The sequence below is a fragment of the Bufo bufo genome, chromosome 6 (genome assembly GCF_905171765.1).
Source record: "Bufo bufo chromosome 6, aBufBuf1.1, whole genome shotgun sequence".
In the NCBI taxonomy this organism is placed as follows: Eukaryota; Metazoa; Chordata; class Amphibia; order Anura; family Bufonidae; genus Bufo; species Bufo bufo.
The window spans coordinates 283,745,422-283,755,123 of NC_053394.1; positions in this window are offsets into that span (position 1 = coordinate 283,745,422).

Here is a 9,702-nt window from a genome sequence, read left to right on the forward strand (position 1 = left end):
CTAAACCTACAGTTCGATTTCTTTTCACCACCTCCGCCAATATGTGTGTGGATGACGTTATGTCTCATGATTTACGTCTAAACGTTTCCCTGGTACTTGGTTGGTGGGACATTCACATCCATTTTCAGATCTCCTCAGCAACTCCATTCCAGTGGAGATAGGATTTAGGTTGTGGCTACACAAAGTTCACACCAGAATGGCAAAAAAAAATAAAAAATACTGCTGGATTTTTTTTTTGCAATTCTGGGGTTATGGCAACCTGTAACCCCACTCAGTTCAATGCTTTACTGCTAAGGGTGTCGCCATGTAGCCCCTGCCTTATGTATGTGACATGATGGAAAAATGGGTTAACTACAACATGCTGGGTCATTAGAGGCGGCATGGCATGGTCCTCAACACATCAAATATCATACTCCATTATTATTCAGTCTGACAGGATTTTTACATTGGTAGTGTGGTTTTCAGCCTGGACAGTATTGGATTCTTTTATTAAAAGGGTTTTCCGAGACTTAAATACTGATAACCTATCTCCTGGGTAAGTCATCAGGATCTGGTCAGTAGGGGTCTGACACCCGGGACCCCCGCCGGTCAGCTGTATGAGAAGGCAGCGGCGCTCCAGAGGATAGGTCATCAGTATTTAAGTCTCGGAAAACCCCTTTAATGTACATTCGTTTGGTGCCCAAATATTATCTCCAGCAGTCTACAGTTTACAGCGAGCCTGTCATGTTCAACATGGTGTCTGAACTACAGGCAGCATCTTAGAGAACAGGAGGAGCTGAGCAGACCGATGTATAGTTTTGTGGGAAAATATTCAGTAAAACTTGTACTTTACTCATTTAAATTCCCGCTCATTCTGGGCTTTGAAGTCAAGGAGGCGGAGCTATCAGTGATTGACAGCTATCTCTGTATACAGAGTCATAGAGGGAAGGCTGTCAATCACTGATAGGACCGCCTCCAGGACTTCATAGCCCAGAATGAGCAGAGATATAAATGTATAATATACAAGTTGTACCGAATCTTTTACTATAAAGTACTATATATCAATCTTCTCAGCTCCTCCTGCTCTACATGCTGCCTGTAGCATTTTTATGGTAACATTAATGAACACATGTCCAGGTTGGTTCAGTTTATCACCTTGTCCCATCTAAAGTTGTTACTGGACTGCAGTACTCATCATCCTTAGGCATCACTGTCCCTTCAGGCCCGAGTCTGATCCCCCCTATCAGGTAGCTTCACCACCCTTTATTCCACTGCAATGATTACAGCTCAGAGTTTACAAGGAGTCTGGTCAGTGGCCGCCATCCGGACACAGGTTGTAAATTGTGGTGACATCTCTGGGCTTCACACCGAATACCCAGACATTAGAGAAAACTGTGAACGTTTTTATTCTTGAGTTTTAGCAATTATAAGAAAAACTTTAATAAATATGCATTTTTGCCAACTGGTGCTTGTATTCTTTCTTTATCAGCTTTATGCCGTTACACTGCATTTATCACTACTACAACTGACAGTTATCCCACGTGCGCTGCGCTCCCGTGCGGCGGCCACTTCTGGCATCACATGCTGTACATTGGGCACATGATCCTAGCCTGATTAGAACCCATGGCGAATCTTGAGATTCATTCTCACGCATGCGCTGTGCCCAATGAACGGCATGTGATCCCAGAAGTACCAGGCTAAGACCACATGCCCACTGTACAGCATGGGATCCCAGAAGTGGCCGCCTCTCTAGGGCGCGCAGCACAAGTTGACTAACCCCTAAATGAGTGTCAATCAAGGATATGCAAGCCAACTGGCGCTTGTTTAAAGTGGCTTTCATATAGACCGACACAAAGTGAAAAGGTAATGAATGATCTCTATTACGATCATTCGTCCCCGATTCACTTTGCATATTGTGCTGACAAACAACAATTCTGGGTGTGACATCAACGATGTGATCACCTGACAAGCAAGCAGGAATGAGTGTTCATTCCTGATAATTTATCTGATCCTCGGCCGGTGTAAAACAGCCCTACGATTTGTGAAGATACAGCATGGTGTGACTGGGGGCAACTGGTGTGACTATACAGGATCACATGACATGAGGCGTCATACGTCACCCGGCTATGGGCCATTAACAATGAACAGTGAAAAAACAATTACTTTGTAATGACTTAAGGGCCACTGACACCTTTAGAGATTTGCTGCTGCCGGCAAACAACAGGTCTGTATGGGGATGAGCGATGGCATTAGCGATCACTCTCTCCCATACTGTGGAGGAGATTGCTGCCTGTAAATGCAGTGGTCTCCTCCACTGACAAGCAGGTGTTTGCCAGGAAGGAACGCTTCCTACCCGACAAGCTGCTGCTGTATCGTCCCATGTTCACGTGGTTCAAGCTAACTTCACCTTAGCGCGTTTCAGCTGCTGCATGGCTGCACCTTGTGGCTTTATGGTTAGGCTAGAGAGGATGATGGCGTTCATCTAGGGACATATTGCTGACTCTATTGCCCTACTTGTCCGTATCTCTTGCCCCCTTGGACCAGTAATGGGCCTCCACTTTGCACACATTCTTTGGTGTGGAGAACTGCCTGTGTCATAATGGTGGATTCACACATAGGGCCACATTTGTGGTGTGAAAAGTCGCAAACTGAGAGTTCGCGCCTTTTTCAATGGTGCTTGTACAAAAATGTTGTGCAACTGCCGTTACTCTGCTGGCGTCGCCACTTTCCCAAAAAGGGGGAGCATCGAGGGCAGGCAGGAGGCGGAGCCGGCAGCTCCACCACATTTATCATCTTCTATGGCAGTTTTCTGGCGTGGAAGAAGACTGAAATTTACGGCAGCCCCTGCCCACTGCAGTTCAGGCGCACGGACTGCCAGATGCTGCGCCTAATTTATGACGAGGTATACGCCTCATTATAAATCAGGTGCAGCATCCAGCAGTGTTAGGCGCATCCCAGCGTATTAGGGGCAACATCCGAACTGCGCCTGAACTGAAATAAGGGGCTGGATCAGATTTCAATCTTCTTACACAGCAGAAAACTAGTGGGAAAGTATCGAGGCTGGCGGAGTAATGGAACTTGTGCAAAAAAAATTGCGCAAGTGCCTTTGAAAAAGTCACAAAACAGTTTACGACTTTTTCACACCACAAAAAATGGTGTATCTGTATAATAAGTGTGGCCCATAGGGGGTCATTTATCAAACTAGTGTAAAGTAGAACTGGCTTACCTGCCCATAGCGACCAATCAGATCCCACATTTCATTTTCCAAAGGAGCTGTCAAATATGAAAGGTGGAATCTGATTGGTTGCTAGGGGCAACAAAGCCAGTTCTACTTTACAACAGTTTGATAAATGACCCCAGTAGTTTTTACAAGCATTTTTCAGCACTTTTGTGTTTTTTTTAGGCATTTTTTGCAAGAAAAGAAATAAATATATGCCCCAGATGTTAGCTGAAAGTCTATGGAAAATATGAAAAATGCAACAGGTCGACACAATGGTGTTTTTTTCAACCAATTCTCTATAGGAAAAAAAAATCCTAAAGAAACTCCACAAAAAAAAAATATATATATATATCAAAAATACAAATGCAGCATGGGAAAAAAATGCCAACTTTTTCAATGGTGCTTTTTTAGCAGTAAAAAAACTTTACAGCAAGTCTGTATGTGTGACGGAAGCCTGACAGAGGTCTGAAAAGGAAATTACCGCACATTTCAGAAGCATGGATAGGACAGATAAGTAACATTCTCGTTAACTTTAAGGGCTCATGCCCACGAACGTATTTTCTTTCCCTGTCCGTTCTGGGTCTGGAACCATTCATTTCAATGGGTGCACAAAAAACGGAAATGACTGCTTGTGCATTCCGTTTCCATATATCCGCATAGCCGTTCCGCGAAAAAGATAGGACATGTCCTATTCTTGTCCATTTTGTGAAGAACGATATGAATTGTTACAATGGATCTGCAAAAAAACTGATGCAATAAGGATGTCACACGGACCTCATCTATATTAGTTGTGGATCTGTTTTGCTGACCACAAAATACACACGGCAGTGTGCATGAGCCCTGGTGTAAGGGCTCATGCACACAGTCATAGCTGTTTTTCCGGTCCCAAAACACGGATACTGGATAAATGGACAAGAATAGGACATGTTCCATTTTTTTTTTGTGGGGCTGCAGAATGGACATACGGATGCGGACAGTATACGTATTTTTTTAAGTGAATGCGCCTGCATCCGATTCGTATGCGGACAAAAAGCATGGTCGTGTGCATGAGCCCTAAGTCTTGTCCAGTGCTATAATTTAGCTCAGTTTTGGTTATTGCTTTGCAAATGATGTTTGACCTGGCTAAAATCAGTTTATTGTAAAAGTGAAAAGTCTTGTTATTGCTGTGTTCTGGGTAACCCCTCATCAAGACTCAACGACTCCTGAGAACCACTAGCTTGTGATGTCACTCCATTTGAATCACCACCCAAGTCTACGTTCACATCTGCATCAGAGGCTCTATCACACACTCTGTTATAAAGTCCTGCTGCGCTATTCTGTCCACCAGAGGTCGCACTACGTTTTTTCCAGAAGAGTAAAAATTAGAGGTGGGACGAATCCAATTTTTTTCAAATCCGAATCCGAAAAGGTTCTCGAATATATTGAATCTTTCGAATCTCGAATCCTACGAATCCTGTACATAATTGTGTGAACGGTGTAAGAAACAAAGTCAGACCGCGTCAGTTTGTCTGAACCTCCACCTCCCAGTCACGGTCGCACCCTATATGACCGCGATCGTTACGCCCCTGCTCCTATCACTACAGAACATACAGGGTAATACAGCTCCACATACCTCTTACATCCAGTGACGTCTCCTTTGATGTAGATGTTCTCTTTCCTCATCTTCTCCTTTCAGACCTTCAGACCAGACCACCATTTTTCAGCCATTTTTCGTCTCTGCAGTTTGACAAAAAAAAATCGTAGTTTACTACTTTTCCATTATCCTCCCATCTTCTGGACAAATCATCCTAACACCCCCAATGCTGTTCTGCTGTGCTCCCCAATACTATACTGCAGAAACAGATAATACTAGTACCACACAGAGCCCCCCATATAAAATACCCCTTCTTTGTGGCCTCAGTAGATGCCCCCATAGTGCCCCCCAATAATGTGCCAATAAGAAGTGGCCCCACAGTGCCACCCAATAATGTGCCAGTAAGTGTCCCCATAGATGCCCCCCTAATCATGTGCCAGTATCAAATGCCTCTCTCCTCCCCCCATGTGCCAGTATCAAGTGCGGAGTGCCTCTCTCCTCCCCCCATGTGCCAGTATCATAGTGCCATCTCCCCCCCAATGTGCCAGTATCATAGTGCCATCTCCCCACCAATGTGCCAGTATTATAGTGCCATCTCCCCCCAAAATGTGCCAGTATCATAGTGCCATCTCCCCCCATAATGTGCCAGTATCATAGTGCCATCTCCCCCCCATGTGCCAGTATCATAGTGCCATCTCCCCCCATAATGTGCCAGTATCATAGTGCCATCTCCCCCCCAATGTGCCAGTATCATAGTGCCTTCTCCCCCAATGTGCCAGTATCATAGTGCCATTTTCCCCCATATTGTGCCAGTATTATAGTGCCACCTCCCCCCATAATGTGCCAGTATCATAGTGCCATCTCCCCCCATAATGTGACAGTATCATAGTGCCATCTCCCCCAATGTGCCAGTATCATAGTTCCATCTCCCCCATAATGTGCCAGTATAATAGTGCCATCTCCCCCCATAATGTGCCAGTATCATAGTGCCATCTCCCCCCATAATGTGCCAGTATTATAGTGCCACCTCCCCCCATAATGTGCCAGTATTATAGTGCCACCTCCCCCCATAATGTGCCAGTATTATAGTGCCACCTCCCCCCATAATGTGCCAGAATTATAGTGCCACCTCCCCCCATAATGTGCCAGTATCATAGTGCCATCTCCCCCCATAATGTGCTAGTATCATAGTGCCATCTCCCTCATAATGTGCCAGTATCATAGTGCCACCTCCCCCCATAATGTGCCAGTATCATAGTGCCATCTCCCCCCATAATGTGCCAGTATTATAGTGCCACCTCCCCCCATAATGTGCCAGTATCATAGTGCCATCTCCCCCCATAATGTGCCAGTATCATAGTGCCATCTCCCCCCATAATGTGCCAGTATCATAGTGCCACCTCCCCCCCATAATGTGCCAGTATCATAGTGCCATCTCCCCCCATAATGTGCCAGTATTATAGTGCCACCTCCCCCCTTAATGTGCCAGTATTATAGTGCCACCTCCCCCCATAATGTGCCAGTATCATAGTGCCATCTCCCCCCATAATGTGCCAGTATCATAGTGCCATCTCCCCCCATAATGTGTCAGTATCATAGTGCCACCTCCCCCCATAATGTGCCAGTATCATAGTGCCATCTCCCCCCATAATGTGCCAGTATCATAGTGCCATCTCCCCCCATAATGTGCCAGTATCATAGTGCTATCTCCCCTCATAATGTGCCAGTATCATAGTGCCTCCCCCCCAATGTGCCAGTAGTATCAGTGCCATCTCCCCCCATAATGTGCCAGTGTCATAGTGCTTCCCCCCCCATGTGCCAGTAGTATCATAGTGCCATCTCCCCCCCATGTGCCAGTATCATAGTGCCTCCCCCCCCCAATGTGCCAGTAGTATCATAGTGCCTCTCACCTCTCCCCCTCGCCAATGTGCCAGTAACAGATAAAAAAAAAAAAACACTTTTACTTACCTCCGCTGCGATGCAGGCCTCTTCTGGCCTGTGTCCCGCGCTGTACGGCTCAGGCGGCGCGATGACGTCATCGCACCGCCTGCACCGACCTCTGATAGGCTGCGGGCCTTGTGCCGATAGCCTATCAGAGGAACAGGGAAAGGAAACGCCTCTCCCTCCCCTGTCGCAGCAGCGAAGCGCTCATCTTCTAGTGTGCCCTGCCGCCGCCACCACCAGTCTGGGCACCACCGGGATTCGTCGGATTCGTATCCGGTAAATTACGTCGGGATTCGAGTCCACGAATCCAGCAGGATTCGAGGGATTCGTGGATTCGACGAATCCCCCGTCCCATCTCTAGTAAAAATACTCCTCTGACCATTTTTGAGTATGAAAGTTACGGTAATTTAAATACATAATACATAGGCCTGCACTCACTCACATATGTGTTGGAGGCTGCGTTTGGAGCCTCTGTTGCAGATTCTGTTGAAAGACCAGACAAAAAAGCCTCATAAGCAGCACTTTTTTTGTATGGTAAAAAGACAGGATCCTGAACGGAAACTGAACGGATCCCATCATTCGGCAGAGTCTGTTCAGCTTCTTCCCTGTGGGGTGACAGGAGTAGGGGGGAGCAGGGTCACCAGTGGGGTGACAGGAGGAGGGTCACTAGTGGGGTGACAGGAGGAAGGGGGAGCAGGGTCGCTGGTGGGGGGGCAGGGTTACTAGTGGGGTGACAGGAGGAGGGGGGAGCAGGGTCACTAGTGGGGTGACAGGAGGAGGGGGGAGCAGGGTCACTAGTGGGGTGACAGGAGGAAGGGGGGAGCAGGGTCACTAGTGGGGTGACAGGAGGAGGGGGGAGCAGGGTCACTAGTGGGGTGAAAGGAGGAGGGGGGAGCAGGGTCACTAGTGGGGTGAAAGGAGGAGGGGGAGCAGGGTCAATAGTGGGGTGAAAGGAGGAGGGGGGAGCAGGGTCAATAGTGGGGTGACAGGAGGAGGGGGGGACCAGGGTTACTAGTGGGGTGACAGGAGGAGGGGGGAGCAGGGTTACTAGTGGGGTGACAGGAGGAGGGGGAGCAGAGAACTGGGAGACTTGACAGAACCATGATTGGGGGAGGGGGGAATCACTTACTTGAAGACTGACAGGCTGTGCTTTTCACTGCCCCAACACGGCCGGGGGGTCACAGGGGGCAGCTCTTCTCTCAAATCAGTCACGCGAGTCCGCGGCTCCTTAGCTCTCCAGCGGCCCTGTTATGTTTCCCGGGGTCCTTGGGCAGCACGCCCTGCTCTCCTTACTACAGCTACCCCTAGGAGCTGGCCCCTCCTCCTTCCAGCTCCCGCCGACTTCCCCTGACCCGACCTGTATCGCTCTGGCGCACCAATACCCAACCAATAACAAAGCTCCTTGCTGTAAGGTTATTTCAGGAACAGGCAGATGAATGTGGGGGAAAAGTCTTGGTACGCCTTAGACTTTTTTCAGGGAGTAAAATCACCTGAACAAGCGTCATAGAGGCTTGTACAGGCGTTATTGCGACCTCTGCTGTCCAATAAAATGCCAGGCTCACAGTAACCTGACAGAACATCCCATAACCAGCAGAACGGCGATATTTCATTTTTACCGGCACATTAGAGGGGTTCTCTGGGCTTTTAATATTGATGACCTATCCTCAGGTCATTAATATCAGATGGGTGGGGGTCCGAAACCCGGCACACCGGCCGATCAGCTGTATGAATACAAGGCGCACGCGTGCCATCTCCCTTCTCTCTTCCTGCTCGCTGCTGCTATGTCTATGGCGAGCAGGAACAGAGAGAGGAGATGGCACGTGCGCGATTTCATACAGATAGTCCGTCAGTCAGGAAACACATTTTGTCTCACTGTCACTAGGGATGAGCGAATCGACTTCGAATGAAACATCCGAAGTCGATTCGCATAAAACTATGTTCTAATACTATACGGAGCGAGCGCTCTGTACAGTATTAGAATGTATTGGCTCCGATGAGACGAAGTTATGAGTTAAGTTATGAGACTTCGCATAATAACTTCAGAAATTGATTTATACTGTAAAAAAACATTTCCCAAACTCAGGTTCGGTTCCAAGGTATCATTCTGCCTGCATTTTATTTTAAAAATGACAGGAATAAATTACTTTTATTAACAAAAAAAAAGAACCTGCAAAACTCAATTACCAAATCACTGATGTCAAATAAGGGCTCATTCACACAATTATATGTTCTCCGTGCCCATGATGCGGTCCACAATGCACGGGCACCAGCTGTGGATCCTTCGACTTGAATGGGTCCACAATCCATAAAATACGACAAAAGATAGGACATGTCTTAGCTTTTTCGGTACAGAGTAACAGACCTGAAATCCCACGGAAGCACTTCATGGGGTTTCCCTGGGCTTCCGATCTGTGCATCTGCACCACAAAAGATAGGAGATGTCCTATCTTCGGTCCTATCTTGCGGATCGCGGACCCATTCATGTGAGTTCAACGCCTGGAGAACCCCTGTATTCCCCTTCACATTTTCCTATTCCTCCTCCTTCCTCTTGATTTAAAGAGGTTGTGTAAGAATGAAAGGGAGGGTTTAGCAAACACCCCCTTAATTCTTGGACAACCCCTTTAAGGCACATACCGGTACACTATAAGCCAATAGACGTCTATGAGCTACTTTATATAAATATTTTTTATAAAGAAACTAAAAATACTAAAACTTATCAGAAAAACTACAAAAATCTTTCAGAAACCTAACCCACAGTAAATCTCATATACCTCTTTATTTACATTCCCCAATCATCTTCTCAGCGCGCACTTTTCATGACGCGCTTTGTGAAAGTGAGGCTTGACACGCACATGCAGCCAATCCGCAGACGCCGTTATGGACCCCGCCCACTGAATGGAAACTTTCCGCCTACACCCAATCAGCGTTGTCTCTATCTCTAGGAGTGTTTTTGTCGAGGACCTTAGCCGCGCACTCTCATTGGCTG